Source organism: Lepidochelys kempii, chromosome 20 (assembly GCF_965140265.1).
Source record: "Lepidochelys kempii isolate rLepKem1 chromosome 20, rLepKem1.hap2, whole genome shotgun sequence".
NCBI lineage: Eukaryota > Metazoa > Chordata > Testudines > Cheloniidae > Lepidochelys > Lepidochelys kempii.
In genome coordinates, this window is record NC_133275.1 from 16545017 (window position 1) to 16568751 (window position 23735).

A 23735-nucleotide genomic window follows, 5' to 3' on the forward strand; every position below is an offset into this window, starting at 1 on the left:
CCTTCTCGGGCAGGGCAAGGGGTGGAGTCCAGAGTGATCTGCTGTGGGGCCCAGGCCCTCAGTCTCTGGGGCTGGCAGCACTGCCCCAGCAATGAACTTCCCCCAGGGTCAGGGAGCAGCTGCCGGGTCCAAAGCATCCCAGCAAACACTGGCCATTCGGCACCAGCCAGGGGAAGGTCTCGCACCCAGGCCATTCTGGATCAGAAGCGTGTGTGGGGAGATGGGAGCTGAACACGGACCCCTCTCCAAACTCCCAGCAGCCCCCAGGGCCTCGTCCCTGCGATCCCTCTACCGCCATGGGCACAGGGACCCTCAGCCACCCCCCCATAGGGCCCAACAGTGGGGAACCCAGCCCCTTACCTGGCTGGTCCCTCCCATGGCCTTGACGCTGGCCCCAGTTCAGCCCCGTTCCCCCACTCTGCAGGGCTCTGGAGAAGCCTCCACTGGCAGCTTTGCGGCTGGCGCTCTGTGGCAGCTCCTGCCGAGGCCCCAGGGCCCAGGTCGGGCAGCGCTGCCCTCCCAGGGGGCTCGTTAGCCAGGGCCATGCAGAAGCCTGGGGCCCAAAGGCCAACCATGGCTCCCCAGCCGGGAGCGGGTTTCCTTGACACCTGGGTACCCCAGGGGGCCAGATCCTAAAGAGCAGGAGGGAAAGATGCAGAAAGAGGAGAGCTGTGCCCGGGGCCGTGGAGCGGGGGGATGGGACAGAGCGACGTTTAAACCAGAGGGGCGGAGGGCGCGCCCCATCTTCCTCAGAGCCCTGGGCTGGCCTGTGCCCCCTGGCCCCAGGGGTGGGGGCTGGAAAGTGACTTGCCTTGCCCCAGAGTGCCAAGGCCACTGGCTGTACCGGAGAGACAGGGCAGCTGCAGGAAACCGCCCCCCCCCCCCCTCCCCGAGCTGGGCTCCGTGGGGCCAGGATTCAGGCCTGGGGAGCTTTGGGCCTTGTGGAAGGGACTCCAGCACTGGGGAAAGGGCCAGCTTGACTGCCCCAGAGCCCAAGGCTTGCGTCACACCCCCATCCCCCACGCCAACGGCCCTGCCCTGAAGGGACCCATCTAGGGGCAGAGCGGAGCTCAGGCTCTAGCCCCCGCGTGCCAGTCCCACAGCCGGCAGGCAACGCGGGTGCTGTCCCAACAGGAACTGGACTGAGCCCCTCTCCACAGCCACCACCCACTGTCAGACACTGCTCCCCTGGGACAGATTCGAACCCGTGCCCCAGAGAGGAGAGACGCCCCCTACCCCCGCCAGCCCAGAATATTATTATTCATCTTACATAGCACTGTCCAGCAAAGCACTTCCCAAAGGAGGTCAGTGTCATCATCCCCACTGTACACATGGGGAAACTGAGGCAGAGGGTAGGGAAGGGATTTGCTCAAGGTCACCCAGTGGCAGAGCCAGACATAGACCTCCAGTCTGCTGCATCCCAGTTCAGTGCTTTACCCACTAGGCCACACTGCCTCCCTTGAATCATAGAATCATAGAATATCAGGGTTGGAAGGGACCTCAGGAGGTCATTTAGTCCAACCCCCTGCTCAAAGCAGGACCAATCCCCAATTAAATCATCCCAGCCAGGGCTTTGTCAAGCCTGACCTTAAAAACTTCTAAGGAAGGAGATTCTACCACCTCCCTAGGTAACGCATTCCAGTGTTTCACCACCCTCCTAGTGAAAAAGTTTTTCCTAATATCCAACCTAAACCTCCCCCACTGCAACTTGAGACCATTACTCCTTGTCCTGTCATCTTCTAAAAGAAGACTCTGTGGCCATAGCTCGGGAGCGGCTTTCCCTCCACGCACTGCCAGGGGAAGCCATGAGATGTTTAGTATTGTCTGTCCCAAGTGTGAGGAGGCACGAGCCACCCCGGGTCCCACACAGGTGCCTCTGTCCAGATGGCACGAAGGCCGAGTGGGCCCATCAGCTTTGGTGCCCCTCTTGCGCCCCAACATTCAGAAGTCACTAGTCAGGCCTCAAAATCATGAGATTTGCTTAAAAAATCACAAGATTTTAATATTTGTTTGCATTCTGGCGTGGCTGTGTTTGGGAGGTGCGAGGTCTGGGGCTTCTCCTCCACGCCGAGGGTGGGCACTTTATCTAACGAAAACGAAGATTCTTCGTTACTGATCCCATTCCAACTCACCCACTGCTGAGCTCACCATGCAATGATGGGCGTTGGCAACGCTGGCCATTTAAGGGTTAAAGTGTGACAGGGTGTTGGTCTACCCTGGCACTAGAAGGGCAGCAGGAAGAGCAGCAGCCCCACAATTGAGCTGCCTTGGAAATTTGGGGGTGTGTGTGGAACCCTTATGTTTTCACCCCTTGCAAAAAATTTTCAAAAGCCAAAAATGTCTATGTGTGTGTGTGTGTGGTTTTTTTCATCCCCTCCCATCCACTTTCCAGTGGCAAATGAGAAAAGGACAAAGGGCAGAGAAATGGGGGAGGGAGGGGTAATTTTTCAAAGGCTTTTTTTAAATTGCTCATCAAAAACCTGAAATGTTTAGAAAGAAGCAAATTTTTTCTTCAACACTGTCAAGAAAAAGGCCAATTTACCAACAAAAAAGCTCAGGCTTTAGTTAAAAAAGGAGCGAAAGAAGCAGGGCTGAAATAGGTACAGAATATAATGAAAGGAGGGGGGTGCTCCTATTTGCCCCCCCTTCACCTGCCCCAGTGTTACAAGAACAATGGGACGCTCTGTGAAAGCAAATGTCAAGGGAAGTTACATAGTTAGCCAGGGGAACTCACTGCCACTAGATGTCACTGACATTGCGAGCCTGGCAGGATTTAGACAAGGATGGTGGGGGTGTGGGAGCAAGGGTGTCAGGACAGAATTTAGAAAACAGGGCACAAGGCCACTGCTGACTGTCAGGATGAGGGAGATATGCCCCCGTCCCCCGAATGGCTAGGCAGCAGTTCTGCGGAAAAGGACCTAGGGGTGACAGTGGACGAGAAGCTGGATATGAGTCAGCAGTGTGCCCTTGTTGCCAAGGAGGCCAATGGCATTTTGGGATGTATAAGTAGGGGCATAGCGAGCAGATCGAGGGACGTGATCGTTCCCCTCTATTCGACATTGGTGAGGCCTCATCTGGAGTACTGTGTCCAGTTTTGGGCCCCACACTTCAAGAAGGATGTGGATAAATTGGAGAGAGTCCAGCGAAGGGCAACAAAAATGATTAGGGGACTGGAACACATGAGTTATGAGGAGAGGCTGAGGGAGCTGGGATTGTTTAGCCTGCAGAAGAGAAGAATGAGGGGGGATTTGATAGCTGCTTTCAACTACCTGAAAGGGGGTTCCAAAGAGGATGGCTCTAGACTGTTCTCAATGGTAGCAGATGACAGAACGAGGAGTAATGGTCTCAAGTTGCAGTGGGGGAGGTTTAGATTGGATATTAGGAAAAACTTTTTCACTAAGAGGGTGGTGAAACACTGGAATGCGTTACCTAGGGAGGTGGTAGAATCTCCTTCCTTAGAGGTTTTTAAGGTCAGGCTTGACAAAGCCCTGGCTGGGATGATTTAACTGGGAATTGGTCCTGCTTTGAGCAGGGGGTTGGACTAGATGACCTTCTGGGGTCCCTTCCAACCCTGATATTCTATGATTCTATGATTCTATGACTGGTTATGTCATCATTAGCCACTAGAGGGGGTTCTTGCACTTTCCTCTGAAGTCGCTGGTGCTGGGGTGGCTGGCCCCATTGATCTGATTTGGGGAAGGAGGCAGCAGGGAGAGGGCAGGGTACTGGGCTAGATGGGTCCTGTGACGCTAGCAGACCAGGTGCCAGCTCATGCCCAGGCCTCACTGAACACTGACAAATGCAGAGCTTGACCCAGCCTGTGTGTTAGCCGTGTTAAAACAGCTGCTGATCAGCGTGTGTGGAGTGTTTCAACTTGTGGAATTGCTTGCAGGATTGATCTCTCCCATAACCTCTGTAGCCCGTGGTATAAAGTCAGAATGAATGTTTGCATCATAAACTTCTGTAACTGCTCTACACCACTGAGTTTGCAAGGCAGCTTACGTCCACCTAACACTGCGTCTACACTAAAATTTGACTCCCGCTGATGTAACTCACCTGCTTTGCCGACTTAATCATGCCACTTCCCCCAGTCAGCATAGTTAGGTCAATGCAGTGTCAGTGTACATACTGCGTTGCTTACATCGACTGTCCCGCAATGCCCCACACTGACAGTACAATCGATACCACACACCACAGACACAAAGAGCCAGGTGTACACACACACAAGTGCTGTAACTACTGTGGCGGCTGCATGCAGGGCGATTTGATTTTGTAGTGTAGCCGTGGCCTGTGTAACTCCCCCAACAGGGGAGAAGCATGAATTAGTGTAAAGTGCTGGGCCTGCCCATTGAAACCAAACGAGCCATTGCGAAACATCTTACTGATTGCCTCTGTTGTTAGATATTTCACTGCATGTGTGTGTGTTCTCCCTGTGTGCTGCCCCAGCTCTGTGCAGACAGCCAGCACAGCAGACCTTGAGTGAACCGCCCAATGACCACAAGATCCGTTAAGGGACGAAGGCACCCGGCCAGGTTTATTGTTGACAAGGCATGCTAATAGCACCTGGCAGATTCTACGAGGATACTAAGACACGTATGCCTGTGACAATGGACACAGCTCAGTGAATGGCGGGACTTTCCATTGCCCCCTTGGCTGGACCAACACATTCTCTCAGAGATACCCTGATACAAACAAGCTGCCCCTCTGACTTAGATACTGCCCTCTGACCTGGCTAGTTATTGTCCATTTTTTTTTGTACATGTTGGTTTGATTAAAACATTTGTATTTATTACGTTGCTATTTGACCTTATCTTTTAGGAGGGCTCAGTGTGTTCCTGTTATCCTTGGGGAATGTTTTTGTGCCATTCTTGATATCGTGGTTTTTGTACCACGCTTCTGGAATGTGTTTCTGTGAGTCCTTTGTGGCGAGCACTGTCCAGGACTGCGCGTTTCTGCACGATCAGCGCTGGGCTGGCCAGATTCTGGGAACGTGCAAGTGGGCAGGGCCTGATGTTTGCTCACAGCAGGGAGAGGGGATACTGGGCTGGATGGGCCCTGTAGGAACCAGCCAGGCTGAGTTTCCTGCAGGGCAGAGGGAAGTGAGTGGGCCTCGTTAGATGCAGCCTGGGGGGCTGGCTGTGGTGAGGGGGTCTTGGGCTTTTGGGGGGTTCTCTGCAACAAGCTGTCTCTGTGACTGATGCTGATCACACTACGCTGCCCCCTTCTTAAAGCCCAGCCCAGCCCAGCCCAGCAGCTGGAGCCCACCCAGTAATTAGGAAATGAGATTTAATTTCAGGCAACAAAATGCCACGAAAGTGGCGGGTGAGCCGGCTTTGGGCTGTGAGGTAAGATGATAAGCAGCATCACACGGGCTGGTTGGTTGCATAATTGTGAACTTGGCTCAGGCTGGTCGCCTTCCCCACCCCCGCCCAGCCCTGGAGGTTGGGGGCCGACTCTGGGGAGGGCTGGGGAACGAGATGCTGGGTCCCTGCCCGGGAGAAGGGGTTTGCGCTGGGCATCATTCTGGGATTGCTCAGCCCCCAGCATGGCCTGGCCCAGGGCAGGGACCCAGCAGTCCATACCCACAAGGGATGGGCAGGTTGGGGACAGGGCTAGCTCAGCCTGGGTTTGGTGAACTCTGATCTTTAGACAATATTTCCCCTAGGGCCCATTGGATGCACCCGTACTGCCTACAGGGGGCACTGCTGCTGCATGGGGGTATCACCCACCCGCATCTCCTGCCTCCCACTGCCCCACCCCAAATCACCCCCTGGCACCTCCACCCATGCACTGTATACAGCTTGCAGTTACTGTAAACCTCTCCCCCTCCCTGCTACCCCCACTGCCTCCCCCCAGCCCTGCTGTAAGCCCCCCAAGTCACCCCGCTCTGCCCCAAACAATCTCCCTCCAGCAGGGTCTGCATGCAGGTCTCTGCAGGATGAGCTCTTCTGCAAGCCTGGTGCAGCTTCACCTGTCCCTGGGTCCCAGCTCCGCTCTAGTCATGATCCCCCCAATCCAGGCCCAAAGGTCTTGGGGGCCCTGGCACAGCTGGCACTGGGAGACAGGGGCATCTTGGCACCCCATTCCCACCAGCCCCCAGGGCTGGGACCAGCACAGTGATCAGCTCCCCCAGGCCCACTGCATGGGCTGATGCGTGCAGCCCTCTCCAGCTGCCCTCACCAGGGCCTGGGGCAGAGCATGGCAGAGCCAGGGCAGAGGGGCTGGGCCTGTCTGCTGGACCCACCCTCCCTCCTGGCACCGACCAGGCCCATGGCCAGCTGTCTCAGGCCTGCACCCCCCTCCTGCTTCTGGGGGCAGGCTGAGGGGTACAGTGTGTGTGGCTGGGGTGCCCCTTGCTCAAGGTGCAGGCCCGGGGTGCACACGGAGCCCCAGTGGCAGCCCAGCTGTAAGGGCAGCCATGGGGGGAGCTGGCGAGCCCACAGTCGGGCAGGTGTCTCCACCGGAGCTTTTTAATTCCGCGCCCCCAATTCGCCGCCCACCTGCCTGGCAGCCGCGCAGCAATTATCCAAATGGCTGTTAATTGCGGCTGATAATTCCCCACGGGGATCAGGGATGGAAAGCTCCGCAGCTGAGCAGATTGGGGCTGGGCCCAAGCAGCAGATCCCAGGTGCCAGGGTCTCTCACCCCGTCCACAGCAGGCACGCAGTGCTGGCCGTGCTGGTGTGCCCAGCAGGGAGACAGGAGCTGGCCCAGGGGGAGGGGAAACGGGGCCTGCTGGGCTCTACGGGACTGACCTGTGCCGGGGCACGTTCCCCAGCAGGCTGCGTGTGCAATTATTAGCAGGAGTATGGGGGGAGAGAAGGATGGGCAGAGCCAGGGGGGCTGGGAGGCAGGACTCCTGGGTTCTGTGCTGAGCTCTGGGAGGGGAGTAGGGTCATAATCATAGAGTCATAGAATCATAGAATATCAGGGTTGGAAGGGACCCCAGAAGGTCATCTAGTCCAACCCCCTGCTTGAAGCAGGACCAATTCCCAGTTAAATCATCCCAGCCAGGGCTTTGTCAAGCCTGACCTTAAAAACCTCTAAGGAAGGAGATTCTACCACCTCCCTAGGTAACGCATTCCAGTGTTTCACCACCCTCCTAGTGAAAAAGTTTTTCCTAATATCCAATCTAAACCTCCCCCACTGCAACTTGGGTCTAGGGGTTAGATCAGGGGCTGGGAGGCAGGACTCCTGGGTTCCATGCCCAGCTCTGCCCCCAAATCCATGTGAGTCACTCCCGCTCTGGGTGCCTGTTATTGAGGTTTCGTGTCACATGGGTGCTGCTGGGCATTTTCCAAGCCCCCTGGGGGGCTGGGATCGTCTTTTGCCAAGCCTGGGGCACTCTGAGGCTGGCAGGTGCTGGGGAGCCATGGCAGGGTGAGATGGGTAGGGGCACAGGAGGGGTGCAATGCAGAGTCTGGGCTGCAGGGGGGCGCATAGGCTGAGAGTGTCTGACCTGGCTGGTCCCCTCCTGCTGCGGAGAGGAACTGCATTTTCTCCCTCTGCCTGTCTCCCACCCAGGGCAGCCCCCAGCTGGGCTGGGAAGCAGCTGCCTGCCCTCCCGTGAACCAGCCAGGGGCACTGGGCTTGAAGGGGTGCTAGCCTAACGTGGCCTAGGCCAGGCCCAGATGATCACAAACAGGGCGCGCCCAGCCAGGCCATCCCTGCGCCGAACCTGGCTCAGCCCAGGCCCCAACCCATGGCTACATGGCCAAGTCAGTGCCCTCCAGCCCCCGGCCCTCCCCAGCTGCCTGCAATAGCTGTGCTGCTCCCCCCCCCTCCACCCCTCCCGCCCCAACTGGCCTGGCTGGGACACCGCAGGTCAGGGCGGGAGGGGTCACAGGCAACCAGAGCAGTGACTCTGTGCATCCCGAAAATCTCCCAGGACCAGGGTAAGCTGGGTTTGGTCCTTGGCACAGCACAGCTCACAGGCCTGAAGCCTCCTTCCCACCTCATGGGGTGCGTGACCATGTGTGGCTGGCTGAGTGCCCCCTGGGCACCAAGGGAGCAGGGGATGGGCTGGGAGAGGGCAGGAGGGGTCACAGCCTGCGAGCAGATTGAGAGGAGAAGTTAGACAACCCCAACCCTCATGAGTGATGGGTCTGATCCCCCACCACGGTCACCCCTGCTCTGGGCCCTGATCCCCCATAATACTCCTCCGGGACCTGGGGCAGGTCCTTGACCTGGCACTGGTCTCTCACTGTCTCCAGCTGGTGGGGGTGGGGTTGCTGAGGGCGCTAACCCCCATGCCCAGTGACTACAGAGGCAGGACGAGTCTCCGAGCTGAGCCGGGGGAGCAGGGTGCGGGAAGGGTAGGAGAATGGGGCTCTCTCACAGCCGCTCCTTGGCTCCTTTCACCCTCCAACAAGGAGGGGGGTGGGGACACTGCCACTGCACCCCCAGCTGTTGGCACAGGCTAGAGGGTGCCAGAGGGGAGCCCTGGCCTGGCTGGTGGGACGAGCCTACACAGCTGCTCACACAATGCAGGTGCCAGCCAGGGCCCCAAGGGCTGGGGGCCAGCAGCAGCCGGGGTGGCGGGACCCTGGGGCAGCTCTAGGCACAGGAGGATGGAGGAGGTGGGGGTTGGGGCAAAGGCCAAGCCCTAGAGGGGGACCAAGGAGGCAGGTGTTCTGTCCCACATCTGAGAGGGAAGCAGGGGCTAGTGGTTAGAGCAGGGGCTGGGACGCAGAGGGCTGGGTTCCAGCGCTGATTCTGGGAGGGGCAGGGGCTGGGTGGGTATGGTTCCCTGTGGGGCCAGCCTGGGGGCTGGGCCCTGGTGCTCGCTCAGTGCCTGTCCCAACCCCACACTTGATGGGGATCCCATAGCTAGCTTGGGGGAACTCCTGAGGCTCCCTCCTGGTCCCCCTGGCACACGGACCAGAGGCAGAACAAGGCACTAGGAGCAGGGGGACACAGGGAACTGTGGAGGTTCTGGGGCATGGCTGGGTGAGCCAGCACTGCACCAGCAGGGGGCGACCACAGGCCAGAGCAGAGCTGCCCCCAGGCCCTGGTCCAACAGTGAAAGGAGCAGCCACTGCCCCACCCTGCTCCTGGGTGCGGGGAGGCAGCGCTGGCCTGGTGACTTGGAGCCAGGACGCCTGGGACCTGCAGCAGGGCTGGAGGGGGAGTTGGGGAGATCCCGCTCCCTGGGCCCTCAGCCACCTGCCCCGCCCTGTGCCCTCCCTTCCCCTGCCTGTGAACAGCAGCAGAGACCTCGGCCAGCCTTTGGCAATGCACTTCATTGGCCCAGGCACATGCCCAGCAGGGCAGTAGCCGGGGGCAGGGCCAGCACTGACTTTGTGATAATGGGTGGGGGAGGGGCAGGGGCTCAGAGCTGCGAACAAACAAACTCTCCCCCTGCGCCCCCCACCCCCTGGAGGTCACTCCCAGTAAAGGAGGTCACTGCCTTTACCTGGGATCACTCCTGCCAGCGCTTGCCCCAGCACAGCCCGCCTGGCAGGCAAGAAGGAGAAGATCTCTAGGGCCCGTGGGATTCAGGGGGTGAGGCTTGGCTCAGGGCTTGATCAGACCCAAGGGGGCTGGAGCTGGCTGCCTCAGATGGAGCTGGGGCTCCAGGTGCCCAGGGCATGGCTCTGATACCCAGGGAAAGGCAGTGGGGAGGTGTCTGCACTGGGCAGGGGCATTTGATCCAGGCCCATCAGGTGGCGAGCCCGCTCTGCCCTGCTGCTAGGGTGACCAGACAGCAAGTGTGAAAAATAGGGACAAGGGGTGGGGGGTAATAAGAGCCTAGATAAGAAAAAGCTCCGAATATCAGGACTCTCCCTATAAAATCGGGACATCTGGTCACTCTACCTGCTCCTGACCAACCCTGGACGCGCCTCCTACGCAGTCCTGGCTCCACCCCCACTTACTTGGGCACTCTGACTGCAACTCCTGCTAGGACCCCTCCCCCCTTCGGGAGCCGAGGTCCCCACTGGGGGACAGGGCCAAGAGGCCAGGGTGCCAGGCTGTGATGGGAGGGGTGCAGGGACCAGGGCTGGGCCAGCACCCCAAGGCGGTGAATGGGGATGATATGGGGGCAGAAGGGGGGTTCTCTTTAATCCTTTGCAGACTGGACAGACACAGCTTGGGGCTCAGTGGCTGGGTCACAACCGCCCCAAAGCCAGATGGTGGTAGCAGCCTCTGCGTGCCCCGCATCACTAGCGGAGGGCTGACAGGAGGGGGAGGGGGAGGTGCTGTGCTTTGGGTCCCAGGCAGGGGAGGTAGGAATGGCTGAAGCTGGTAGATAATGGAGCCAGACTCTGCCCCTACCCCATCAGGGGCAGGGTGGCCACAGGGCACAAAGGGTGACAGCCCTAGAGGCTGTGCCAGAGGGAGGGAGCCTGGCCTGCCCTCTGCCCTAACAGCCAAGGAGTCATTCCCCCCCCCCCCCCCCAAGAACTGACACCGCAGCCAGGAGTAGGGGGGAAGGTGCCTTGTTGAGAAGAGGAGGTGGAGCTGGGGACAGCGAGCTGGAGCTGTGGGGGGCAGAGTCTCTGGGGGGAGGGGGCTGCCTCTAGGCCTCCTCGGGGTCCAGCTGGTTGAGGGTTTGGATGTCATCCAGGAAGCGCTTGGGGGTCAGGATGTGACTGGAACCTGGGGGAGAGAGAGGTGGTTGGCAGCGGTCGGCACAGTGGCGCGGGTATGAGGCTGGCATCACCATCACCCCCATTTTTGCAGCTGGACCCTGCTCTAGTGCAGGAGGGGAGGGACTCTCTCCTACCCCCTGTTGTTGTACCAATAAAATAAAAACCAGCAGGATCTTATTAAAGGGAAAAGGCAAAATGCCACATTTATTGTAAATATAATAAAGAAATATAAAACTCACACTGTCCTATCGTTACTTATTCCTTACTTAATTATATATATATCTATATATTCATTCATTCATTCATTCATTCATACCAGTTCTGCATAGGGGTTTATAGTTACCAGCCTAGAGGTTGCTCGTGACAGGGTACTGGCCAGGTAACCTGTACACGAGAGTGGAGCCGAGTCCATGTCAGATGCGCATCCGATGCTCCTGAAGGGTAGTGGCAGAACTGGAGACTCAAAGTTCTCAGTCCTTAGTGTCCATTTTTATAGGAATTTCTTCCTATGCCAGTCCGTGGAATTTGCTTTGTCATATTGTTAGTCATGACTGCTCCAGGACGGCTGTCAGGTGCTCATCAGCTTTCTTCATCCTTTGAATTGGTCGGGTGGATCCCAGTTTGCCCTCCGGTGGGGTTCTCTGGTTGTCTCCACCTGGCGTCTTCTTCGGCCAATCGATGTTAAATTCCTAGGCTGGCACTTCCCTGTTTATTCAAAACCCACCATTCATTCACATACATTCCTTACTTTAATAAAAAAAACACATTTCTCATTTCACCGAGTATTGTTATTTTATTTGAGACTCCCTGTCTCTTGACATTCCTTCGGTATTGCCTTTCTTTTATTATACAAAGGTGTTATTTATTTGAGACTCCCCGTTTTTTTAACATTCCTGATCCAAACTATAGAAGGTGGGAGTCTCTATGTGACATTTCTATGAGCGCCGCTCCAATTCGCGGTTCTTCATGGGTGTTACAAACAAGCATGTCAATCTCCATTACAAAGTATCCGTTTGCAAAGTAGAGCCAATTGAACATAAAGTGAAGTTAGTTAAAAAGCATGTCAATCTCCATTACAATCAATGGAAAGCGCCAATACAGAGAAAGCAGAGTCAATTAAGCCGTTTAGTTTTACAAGCGTCCATCTTACTAACAAGTGAGAAAGTATCAATTCAGAGTCAATATGAGCGGTTTGGTTTTCCAAGCGTCCATCTTAATAACAAGTGAGAGAAAGTATCAATTTAGAGAAAGCAAAGCCAATTGAGCGGTTTGCAAGGTACGGTTTGCAAGCTTTAATACAGAATTGTAAATCAATATTGCAGATTTACAATTATGTCAAAAAGAAGAATTATAAATGCAGATTTAATAAATATTATAAATCAATATTGCAGGTTTACAATTTCTTATGAACAGAATCACAAATATTGGAATATGCCTACACTGTGGCCTGGCACCGCACCCCTCGTGCTGCTGTACCCTGCACAGCCAGGCAAGAATCCACGCGCTGACAGTGTTCCTCACCCTTGGGTCTTCGAGGGGTGTGTGCAGGGGGTGAGCCATATCCCTATGGGAGTTACTGGGGGTGTCTGACTGGGCCCCCACACATGGTCCCTGGGCAATGAGAGGCCTGGGGAGCCAGCGGCCAGGAGATCAGGTGGCTAGATACAGGCCTTGTGGGACAAGCACATCTGTTCCCAGACCCCTGGGTGCGGGAGGACAGAGGGTAGCATGGGCCCCCTGTGGGTGCTGGGCAGGCAGTTTTAGGGTCTCCCCCACCCAGGGGTCCCAACTGTCCCTGACCTGGGCATTCCAGCCACCCTTCCCCCCAGGACTCGCCCTACTCACCGATCACCACCTCCCACTTGCCCCTGGTGGCCGGGGTCAATTCGTAGGCGCAGCGCATCTCAGACATGGACACCCCACCCAGCACGTAGATGATGAGGCGCGGGCCCATCTGGTACTCAGTCGCTGGCTTGTTCTTGTGCCAATGCCTGAAGCAGGAGCTGGGGGAGAGAGGGGCAGTGTGGATACCAGGGGCTCGCTGAGGGAATGCCAGGTGTAGGGGTGGGCACTGCCCAAAGCGGGGGCTGGGGGGAGAGAGGGGCAGTGTGGATACTAGGGGCTCGCTGAGGGAATGCCGCATGGAAGGGCAGGGCCTGGAGGAGGTTGGGAGGCAGAAGGGAGTAGGGGAGGGTGGCACCTGCCCTGGGCTGGGGGTGCTGTCTAAAGCTCGTCCAGTCCCTTTCCTCTATCCTGGACCCTGGTGTGTTGAGGGACTGCTGGGGCGTGGGGGACACGGTAAGAGGGGTCCAGGGCTCCAGGCTCTTGGGCACCCCCTCCCCTGCAGAGGACAGGGCCCTGGCCATGCACTCCCAGGCACAGAGGCTCCCACACCCTGGGGTGTGTGTGTCAGGGCTCTGCTGTCCACAGCCCAGCCAGGCTCAGCCTTACCTGACAGCAGCCTGGGAGCTGGTGGTAGGGACCGGGTCTGACACGAAGGGCCACAGACTCTTGTCCAGTTTGTCCTCAAGGATGTCCTGGCAGGGGAGGACAGATCAGCAGGGGCCAAGCAGCAGGAACCTCTGACCTGGTGGCCAAGCCAGGCCCCATTGGGGCGGAGGGGCTGAGATGGCTCCTCACTCAATGATTGACAGTCCCTGGGGGGGAGCAGCCTGGGGCCCACTTTCCAGGGTGGGGCATGGGGAGCCAGCAAAGAGCACGCTGACTCCTCCAGTGATGCCCCCAACTCTCCACATCCCCCTCAGCTGCTCAGTGCCCTGCTGTGACCTGCCTACCCATCCACCGTTATGGGGAGGGCAGAGACCTCCTGCAGCCGGATCCAGGGCCCCTCACTTGGGGTGGGGGAGGCAGGGGGCTGCCCTCAGTGCCCCTTCCCTGCTGCGGGCAGATCCAGGCCCTGCCTCTTGCTCCATGAGGTGTGTCCCAGCCACGCAGGGGGCCCAGGCTATGATACATCCTAATGCCACATAATAGGGGCTTTTACATTAGTCCGCTGCTTTGACTTGTACAGGGAAGCTTAAGGCCTGCCAAGCTGTGGCTGGCTCAGAAGGGGGCGCCCCTGATTGGATTATGCATGGGACTGAGGTTACTGCAACTACCTGCCCCAAAATCCCACAGGAGGAACCATCACAATGCTGGAACAGGGGCCTGGGAGCCTCCCACCTCTGATCTGCCAGGGACAGGAGCTCTGGTCGGGGGGTTAATTCTTGGCCTGGAGGAGCCCCAAGCCAGTAGGTTGAAGGCAACTAAGTGTGCCCCCCACCCCCTTGAGGAGTGCCCCACAGGACTGGGTGATGAGGGGCTCAGCCCCCAGTAAGGGTGGGGGGAAGGAGTGACCATGTCACCTTTCACAAGCTAAGCAGGTTTGGGCCCAGGCAGTGCTTGGATAGGAGACCTCTAAGGAAAAGCCACTGGGTGCTGGGAGGTGCGAGTGAGTCAGCAGAGGGTGCTCTATGACCCCAGGGAGTGGGCGGGGGGCTCTGCAGGGGGTGCTCTCCCCGGTCAGTCAGTGACCAGTACTGTGCTGCAGGAGTTCATCCTTTAGATGAACGTCACACAGCTGCTCCTCACTGGAGGTTAGACCAAGGACCCTGCCAGCCATTCAGATTCCAATGCCAGTCACGACAGTGTGCTGCCTGGATCCTCTGCACTTCCAGCCCCACACACTGATCACCTCCTGCCCTAGACTCTTGGGCAGCGCTGCTGGGCGGCTGTTAACAGCTGCCTGCCACTCCTTAGGAAGAATTCAGCCCTGGTGAGGAACCCCTGTATATACTGCCCATACCCCACCCCAGAGCTGGCAGCATCTCAGCACCGGGTAAGACAACTCCCCTGCACTCGTGTCTATGATTTAAGACCCCTAAGGATGGCAGCAGGAGAGGACTCGCTGATGAGCCCCTCACATGGCTAGAGCCCTGCGCAGATACAAAAATGTGGATGTGCATCAGCCTGCGATCCACAAGCCGCCTTTTACCTGTATCCGCATCCACACCGACAGCAGCTAGCGAGGGTGGGGAAGGGGTCTTGCAGGGAAGAGGCAGTGTGGAGGGGGCAGGGTCTCTAGGAGAAGGGGCAGCTTGGAGGGGGCGGGGTCTCGAGAAGGGGCAGTGTGGGGGCGGGGGTCTTGAGGAGAAGGGGCAGTGTGGAGGGGGTGGGGGCTGGGGGGGGAAGGGGTTTCTCATCACGTGCCGCTCCTGGGGGGTCACGAGTGTACACGGCAGCAGCAGAGCATGTTGCATCACAGTGGGGTGGAGGGGTGGGGTGCCGGGGCCCCACCCTCTCCAATCCCAAATCCTGCTGCTCAGGAGCTGGTGGGGACACTGGTGCTGCTCGAGCTGCTGGACAGGAAGCCGCGCGGTGGGGCGAGTGGGTGCCGGACAGCCCCAACTCCGACGTGTTGCCTAGCCACTGGCTGTGGGCCGGCGGCCCCGAGTGCCCTGCGTCCCCCGGGCTGCCTGAGCCAGATGCCGCGGGCCAGGCGCTGCTGGGGAGTACAGCCCTGCACGGTTGTATCTGCAGCCAATCCACTATCCGCAGAAATGGGGCACGGATATGCAGGGCTCTACACATGTCTGCCCCCAAACCACCCCCTTGGGCCCAGCCTGCCAGTTGTGACCCCAGTCCCCAAGGCCAGGAAGCAGATGGCCCGGTACCTCCATGATGTCCTTGAGCATGGGGATCCAGTGGGAGAGCTGGTAGCTGGACTCCAGCCGCGCTTTCCTCTTCGGTCGCAGCTGCCTGCTCTGGGGGAGGAAGGGAGAGGGGGTGAGAGGCAGCAGGGAGGAGGTGCGGGCTGGGAACGGGGGCAGACAGGGAGAGCGTGGCCTACCTGAGTCGCGCCAGCCAGGCTGGCAGGGGAGAGGCAGAGAAAACAGAATGGATCACTGAGTGAGAGAGAGAGAGAGAGAGAGAGAGACTGATGGGAGAACAGAGCTGCTTCCCCTCATTCGCCGCATGGCCACCCCAAGTAGTGGTCACCAGCTCCAGCTCGCTGGCGATCTGAGGTCCTGACTCCCAGTATCCTCTGCCAGGGCAGAAGAAGTCACCCCAGATGGGGAGTAACTCGGGGTCACCCTCCTATGGGGAGGGCGTCACCCCACTGTACAGGGACAGAGGCCACCTCTGTGCTGGGAGTAGGTCACTGCCATAGGGCGGCACCTCCAGGATGGCCTGGGCTCCCCTGTGCAGCACAGATCTGCCCCCTGGCATGAGTACAGCTGCTGGCCCCCTGGCTCCAGTCCCTTACCCCAGGCGTGAGAGAGATGCCCAGGAACAGCATGTTGTGGATGATGTCTCTCTGCTGCTGGATGTTGGCATGCTGGATCAGCTTGGTGAGGTTCTCCTTGTCCACACCTGCACGGGGACAGACAGGTCAGCCCTAGCACCCCTGGGACGCACCCACAGCCCAGGCACACGAGTCCGTGGCCCCAGGAGTCCTAGTTCCCCGATCAAATCCTGAGATCCTGCTCTTCCCACCCCCTCTCAGAGCTGGGGGTAAACCCAGGAGTCCTGGCTCCCAGGCCCCCTCTATCCCACTAGACCCCACTGCCCTCCCAGAGCTGAGCATAAAACCCAGGAGTCCTGGCTCCCAGAACCATCCCGCTCTAACCCACTGAACCCCACACAGTTAATGATCGAATTTAGGTTCTTGCTGCTCCTCCCTCAACAGGTTCTCTCGGGCGCTGGGGTCAGGGGTCTCTCTAGTTCCCCCTGGCAGTGCAATGGGAGCCCCCCGTCCCCCTGATCTGGGCTATTCCTATTCCTGCCTCTGCCACCTACTCCTGGCATGCTGCTCCATGCCTCAGTTTCCCCCGTGTAACATGGGGATAGTGCTTTCACCTGTGACAGGGAGGCTTGGCAAGAGCCTCAGGAATATCCCTGGGGGGACTCAACGGGAGTCACAGCAGCAGGGTGTGCACAGAGCAGGATTTTCCCTCCCCAGCGCCGCTATCAGCTCCTGAGAATAGCCCAGATCAGACTGGCGGCTGCAGGCTGGAGCCAGCTCTGCTGCAGCAAGTAGCTCCGGTGGTTAACAAGCATGCTGTCAGTCTCTTCCCTGGGTAGATGGTTTGGGCAGCCAGGTGTGTGCCAGGCTCCCCTCTGGAGGCAGGCCTGTACTGCCAGCTGTGAGTTACAGAGCATCTGTGCCATGGGAGCCAGCTATCCCAGAGGGGGCCCCCCTGCCCGAGATTGGTAGCATTATCTCCCTTTTACAGATGTGGAAACTGAGGGGTAAATAGGGGAGGTGACTTGCCCAGAAGGGCTGTGGCCATTAATCCAGCCACACAGGGAATGCTATTGTTCCTGCCAACCCCTCAGGATCTCCAAGGGTGTCTAGACCCCACCCCTCCCCCCGCCAGGATCTCCGAGCAGGTTCTAAATCACTCCTCCCTCCTTCTACTTCTCATGTGCTCCCCCGCGGCTCTGTCCCATGGCAAGGGCGTGGCCAGCACAGCTCGCTCACCTCTCCCATGCTGGGCTCGTATGCCTTGAACGCCTTGAGTTTGGCCAGCACAGCGTGCACCAAGTGGAAGTTATCTTCATGGTCCCTGCAGCAAAGACAAACCCTGTGGGTCAGAAACAGCTCCTCCCCCAGGGGCACATGCACTTCCTGTAGGAGGTAACCAGGTACCCTCGCCCTTTGGGCACACTCACTTCCTGTAGAGGATGGCTGGGTACTTCTCCATGGCACACTCACTTCCTATAGGGGATACCTGGGTACCCTTTCCCCTGGGCACACTCACTTCCTGTAGTGGATGGCTGGATACTCCTCCAGGGTTTCACACAATGTGGCAATCTGCTCTGCCAGATTCTCCATCTGCTTGTTCTTTTCGAAAAAGCGGTAGGGGCTGAACCAGTTGTGGAAGCTCTATGGCCTGTCCAGGGAGTACACCTTGGGGACAGGGGAGAGCAGAGATCAGAACCCCAGTGCCAACTGCTTGCAGCCAGGCCAGCTGTGCCCCATAGACGCGCTGTTGGATCAGGCCAGCCTGGTGGAGCTGTAGCGAGCCCCTAGTGAGGAAGAGATCCCTTTGCCAGGTGCCACTCCTGTTGTGGTAGAGGGATAGCGAGCCAGAGATTCATGTACCAGCCTGGGATAAAGATGCCCCAGGTTCAGGTCCTTACTTGGCTGCAGACTCCCAGGTGTCCTCAATGTTGGGGGAAGGGGCTTGGCGACGCTTCTCGTCTGGCGAAAGCCCCAGCATAGCCACGGGCAAACCCGGCATCAAGGCGCGTCTGCCGCTGTCGCTTATTTCACTGGGCCGAACAGAACGAGCCATGGGGACAAAAGTGCTTGGACACCAATAAATAGTATCGGCCCATGAAGGGTTTGCTGGCGCAACGGGACGGGTGAGCCAGCATAGCCTCCTGACGGACACTCAGCTTCTACCAGCCAAAGCTTCTCTTGGCACAGCTGGCACCGGTACCCCAGATGAAATCAGCTAGAGTGGCGAAAGGACTGCTTTGCCAGCGTAACGGCACCTACCCAGGGGCTCTGCCACCACAGCTGCATCAGTTACAGGGGGATTTTTTCTCTCATGTCCCCGTAACAAACCCATACCAACAAAGCTTTTGTATGTAGACCAGGCTCATGTCTCTCTGTGCCTCAGTTTCCCCATCAATGCAATGGGGCTGACACCCCAGTCCTGCCCCTCAGGGGCAGGAGGGGGGAAATCCACTGATGACACAAGGAGGGGATGGGGTGGTTGGGTAAAGGGCAGGCGTGTAGAGTATCGGGCTGTCTTGCAGGCCTAGTATAAACCACCAGTAAGAGCTGGTAAAGCCAGGGAGGCAGGGCCCTCCTCCCCCATACATCTACCATCCCCACCAGGTGCAAGCCAGCGATTCCAGGTCTCACAGGGTGTGAGCAGCCAGCTAGTCCCTGCTGCCCTGTGCTGGCGTCAAACCCGGGGCCCTAGAAGGGAAAGGTTCCCCCGCCAAGCCACATGAACCACTAAGGGTGGGGTGTCGTACGTCACCATCCGCCGCGCGGACCTGCTCCTCCAAAGCCCGGCCACCCCTCACCCGGCTCTCGTAAGGCAGGAAGGCCATGTTGATCTCCTTGAGGGTTTTGATGACCTTGGTGATCCGTGACTTCCTCAGCTCCTTGAACAGAGGCTCAGGACAGGCTGCAAGGCAGAGGCAGTGGGTGGGAGTGACAGGCACAGGGCTCAGGACCCCCAGCACAGCACCAGCCCCCACGGACGGGGCCAGACCGGGCACAGCAGGGGCAGTAGTGCTGCACGCCTGTGGGGAACCTGGGCGAGCCAGCAGGGCCACACAGGAGTCAACGATGAGTCCAGCCCCCCCGAACCAGAGTCATGCCGGGTTCTTGCCTTCTGCAGCATCAGCAGCGAGGGGGAGCCACAATCTCTCCTACGCAGCCCCTGTCTCACACCCTGCCCTCAGCCCCCCGGCAGGGCTGAGTGACCAGAGTGTACAACATAGGATGATGCACAAGGAGGAACAGGGACTTGGGCTCCCCCTGCCGCTGTAATGGGGAGAAGCAGATCTGACCCTGACACACTGGGTATTCTGGTGCTGTCCCATCCCCCCACCGAGTTGGGACTGATGGAGCAATGCATGCTGGGAATGGTAGCCAGAGGCCTCCTTTCTGGGCACATGCTGCAGGTGTCTGTGAGCCGTGCTGGCTGGAGGCAGGCCCGTGGGGGAGAAGGGGGGGAAGGGATAGGTGGCGTCATAGAATCATAGAATATCAGGGTTGGAAGGGACCCCAGAAGGTCATCTAGTCCAACCCCCTGCTCGAAGCAGGACCAATTCCCAGTTAAATCATCTCAGCCAGGGCTTTGTCAAGCCTGACCTCATTCGGTCTGGCCTGCTGGGGCTGCATCCCCTGCAGGAGGGCAGAGCATAATCAGGGTGCTGCGCACTGGCCTGCCGGCAGAGAGAGTCTCCCCCACCCCCAGGCTCCAGTGTGCCGCTGTCCAGGCTCCCAGCTGGGGGATCCCCCGACCCCCGATACTCACGGCTGAGGAAGAAGACGTGAACTGCCTTGTAGTTGAAGGTGGGGGTGCCCTGGAAGTCATTGATCAAAGCCTGCACCGACTGCAAAGGGGGAAGAAAGGGTGTGTCAGCACCTGCCGAGGCCCCTCCCTGCTGCTCAAATGGCCCAGCCCATGCCCAGCCCCTGGGGACTCAGGGCCTAGCATGATGCCATCAGGAGGTGGGCTGGTTTTTACCCCCCTGGCTCTGGGCTCCCTCCCCACCTGGAGCAGGGCTTGTCCCCATGTGCCCGGGACATCCTTAGGGCCCAGTCATGTCTCTCGCTGCCACAGAAGTGTCCATGCCCGGCCACAGATGGGGCCTGGCATTGCCTTGCTGCTGAACTAAGTGGGCTCTGAGCAGTGCCCAGGGAACAGCCGGCCGAGCAGCAATCCCAGGCAACTACCATCAGGGCCCCCTCCCTCCCCGGGCGCCATGCTGGGCACCTGCAGCTTCGCCACGCCAGCTAGCCTGGCAGGGTGTTTGGAACCTGTTCAGACCCCTCGACCAGCCATTGTGACAGGTGAGAACCTGGCTGCCCTGTCCCAAGCCCCAGGCCCCAGCTTGCAGTCCTCTCCTACAGCGCTCCCTCCGCGGGCAGCCCCCTGCGGGTTCTGGGCTTCACCCTGCTCTGCCAGCGCCCCCTGCCCCTGGTCTCCCTCCACTCACCTTGCTGCTGCAGATGCAGGAGCCTCCTCCCCAACAGCCCCTGCTCCCTGAGCCTCTGCCTCATCGAGTCTCCTTCGCTTTGAGTCTCAGCTGAGGTCGCCTCTCTCCGCCTGCTGCACCTGCCCATCCAATCCCCACAGGATTGCACTGCGGAGAGGTCTGGGGGACAGTCTGTGCCTCACGTGGCAAAGAACATGAAGCCCAGCTCCGGGGAAGCAGCCTCCTAGGGAGCCCCTACTGGCCCCATTCCCATCCTGACGTTGTGCTGCGCACAGAGAAATGGAACAAGGGGAGTCTCCGTGTTCCCCTAGGAAAGCCCTGTAGGCCATTGGCCCAACATCTCCACCACCTTCCTGCCGTGCCGAATGCTCCCTCTGCCGCACCGGCCTAACCCGCTGCTCCACATCCCCCGGCCCAGTCCATGCCGGGGGCTCAATAACCTGCCTGGCCAATGGTGCATACTGCCCCATGCTTGGCACTCTCCTGCTCCTCCTCCCACCCAGGCTGATTCACTGGTCCCAGTGGTCTGATCCGGTGTGTGTGCGTGGGGGAGATATGGGGCTAGCTGGACAAGCTGGGTCTGATCCAGCGCGGTGGGAAGGCAGACATACCCAAGCCTAGCTGGGGACGGATGATGGGCTAGACAGAGCAGGGATCTGATCCAGCCTGGAAAAGCTCAGGTTCCTAATGAATCTCAAGAGGCTGGAGGGGGGAGGAGCATGATATATGGATACAGCATATCCCCAGGGGGACACCAGGGCAACAGGTTCGGCCTCCTTACCTTCCATTCTCTTTCCTTCTTCACGAGGACAACGCTGAGGATCTCTGCGAGGGAAAGAGACGGGGATTAGTGGTGGGGCTCAGACGGGACGGCTGTGCCCTGAGCCAGGACCCACTGGCTGGTGGAAGGACGCCTCGGGGAAGTGGCTCAGAGGCTGCTTTCAGGCCAGATAGTGTTGTGCTCCTAGCAGAGCCCCCAGTCAGCGATCGTGGTGGGGTGACAGGCTAGATGGGCCATGGGTCTGATCCCCCTTCCTTTCTGCCAGGCTGGATACGAGTGCAGCTGAACTAAGGATCTGGCCCCGTGCAGGAAGAAAACAGATCCTGTCCAGCACCTCTTGACTGGAGGGGATCCAGGGACCCTCACTGTGTATGGGGGACAGCAACACAACAAAGACTTCAAATTCTGAGTCCTGCACATAGAACCCCTCCAAGGCATGCCCCACTCAGGGAACTGCTGGCCTGTCTCCTGGGCACCTTCCACAGCCCAGCTAAGCAATTAGATAGTCAGCTCTTCGGGCCAAGCACCATCTTTTTGTTGGTGATGACTGGCGCTCCTGGGCACCACTGTAATACACCTAATGAATAATGTACAACGCCTTGCAAAATGGGGCCTTGGTCCATGACTGGGACTCCTGGGTGCTACCATAATACATCTGTTTGTTTTACCCCTACGAAGCACCTGATTCTGGCTGGCCCCGTAGGGCAATAGCCCCGAGACCCTGACCTGTGCTCTCACTCTCACTCCCACTCCCGGTAGCTGGTGTGCGTGAGTGCACTGCCCAACACACTATGTTTCCCCCATAACTCAAGCAATGCCTCTCCCTACCCCACCTCTAGCCCATCAGGACTTGGCTGCTTGGTCCTAATGAGGCTCCAGGGGCTATTCTGCACCAGGACGCGCTGGCCTCCCTGCTGCTTTCCTGCAGTCCTTTACACCTGCGGCATGCGGACGCCCCGTTCACTGGGGCACGTGGGGCTCGAGTGCACGGTAAGGGGCTGGCAGCACAGACTGGATCTAGACATGGCGAAGGCAGACACAAACCTGCTTTCTCCACGCATTTCGACCCTGAACTGCAGCTACACCCCCCCCTCCCCACGCCAGCCCTGGACTGCCCCCACCAGCTGTGCCAGTGCCCCTCACTACTGACTGGAGCCCTTGCTATCCCAGCCCTGGCTCCCACCCACTCCCAGCTCCGCCAGTGCCCCTCACTCCTGTCCACAGCCCCCTGCTATGCCAGCCCTGGTCTGTCCCCCACCAGCTCTGCCTCACTCCTGACCTGCAGCTATTCCAGTCCTGGGATCCCTGCCTCACGGCTCTGCAGATGCCCCTCACTCCTGACTGCAGCCCCCTGCTATCCCAGCCCTTTGCTTACCCCCCCCATTCCCAGCTCCACCAGTGCCCCTCACTCCTGACCCGCAGCTATTCCAGTCCTGGGTTCCCCCCCTCACAGCTCTCAGATGCCCTTCACTCCTGACCCGCAGCCCCCTGCTATTCCTGTTCAGAGACCCCTCTTGAACCAGGGCAGTATGGCCCACCCCAAGTATTCAGAAGTCACATGTCAGGCCCTCCTAATTGTGCGATTTAGTGAGGAAAAGCTAAGAGAAGAGCTAAGGGTTATTAGCACCACCGGCCGTCCTGAGCTGTGGGCCACTTTTGCTCTGTCCCAGTTCTGGGGGCAACCATGGAACATCAGAACTGAATCCACTTTGCAAGGGTCTTTTAAACCCCAGGTCTGTGGTCTGGATTTAGCCACAGGCCCCGTCCACTGCAGCCTGGGCTGGAGATTCAGCAGTGGGTTGGGCTTCTGAAGTAACAGAAGTGGGTTGGGCTTCTGAAGTGTAAGGCTTTACCTTGATCTCTCCTACATTACAGCTATAGCCTACGCCAGCTCTGTGTTGGGGCCGGGCAGAAGTGTACTGCTTTACTATGTTACGAAGTGGCTATGACGTCATTTTTCTCCTTCCGCACAGCCGTTACCCGTTCTGACAGGCTGTTTATAATGCTAACTTTACTAGTTTTCAGAGGTTGTCGGGGGTGGGGGGGGGGGAATGTGCAAGGTGGAAGTTTCGCCTAGTGCACAAAATATCCTTGCACTGGCCCTGGTGGGAGTCATCCTGATGGAAAGAGATGACGACGATGACGCCCCCACAAAATGCAGCTCCTATGGGAGGGGGCAGCCCTTGGGGGTGGGGCAGACAGCCTCCTCCCCTTCCTGGTGTGTGACAGGCAGGCGGGGGGGAGCTCTCTGCTCCGACTGACTCCTAATCCTCCCCGAGGGTGAGACACACCCAGGAGCACCCCTCCCAGGGCTCCCCAACTGGGCCCTGCCCCCCCAGACCCACACCCAACCAGACCCTGCCCCCGACCGGCTCCACACTCAGACCCCCCGGCTCCGCACTCACTCTTGCGCACCACCGCCTTCAGTCCGGACGGGGCCATCTCCGCCTCTTGCCACGTCCCCTCGAGCCCTGTGGGTAGAAGTAGGACTCAGCTGTGTGCGGGGTGGGGCTGGAGTCAGGACTCCTGGGTCCTGCCCCGGCTCTGCTCCTGTCCTTGGGCACGCCCTGGCCTCTCCCTGCCATGCTCTGGGGAGTGTCTGTGACGCTGGACGACGGCCCCTAGTGACGCTGAAATCAGTCACTGGTGGATGGGCCCGGCCCCCCCTT

General features: G+C 58.7%; 1 pseudogene; it reads right to left on the bottom strand.

The window, feature by feature from the left end:
• Nucleotides 1-10519: 10519 nt before the first annotated feature.
• LOC140901057 (syntaxin-binding protein 2-like) lies at nt 10520-23508 on the bottom strand (annotated as a pseudogene).
• Between the last annotated feature and the right edge of the window lie 227 nt (nt 23509-23735).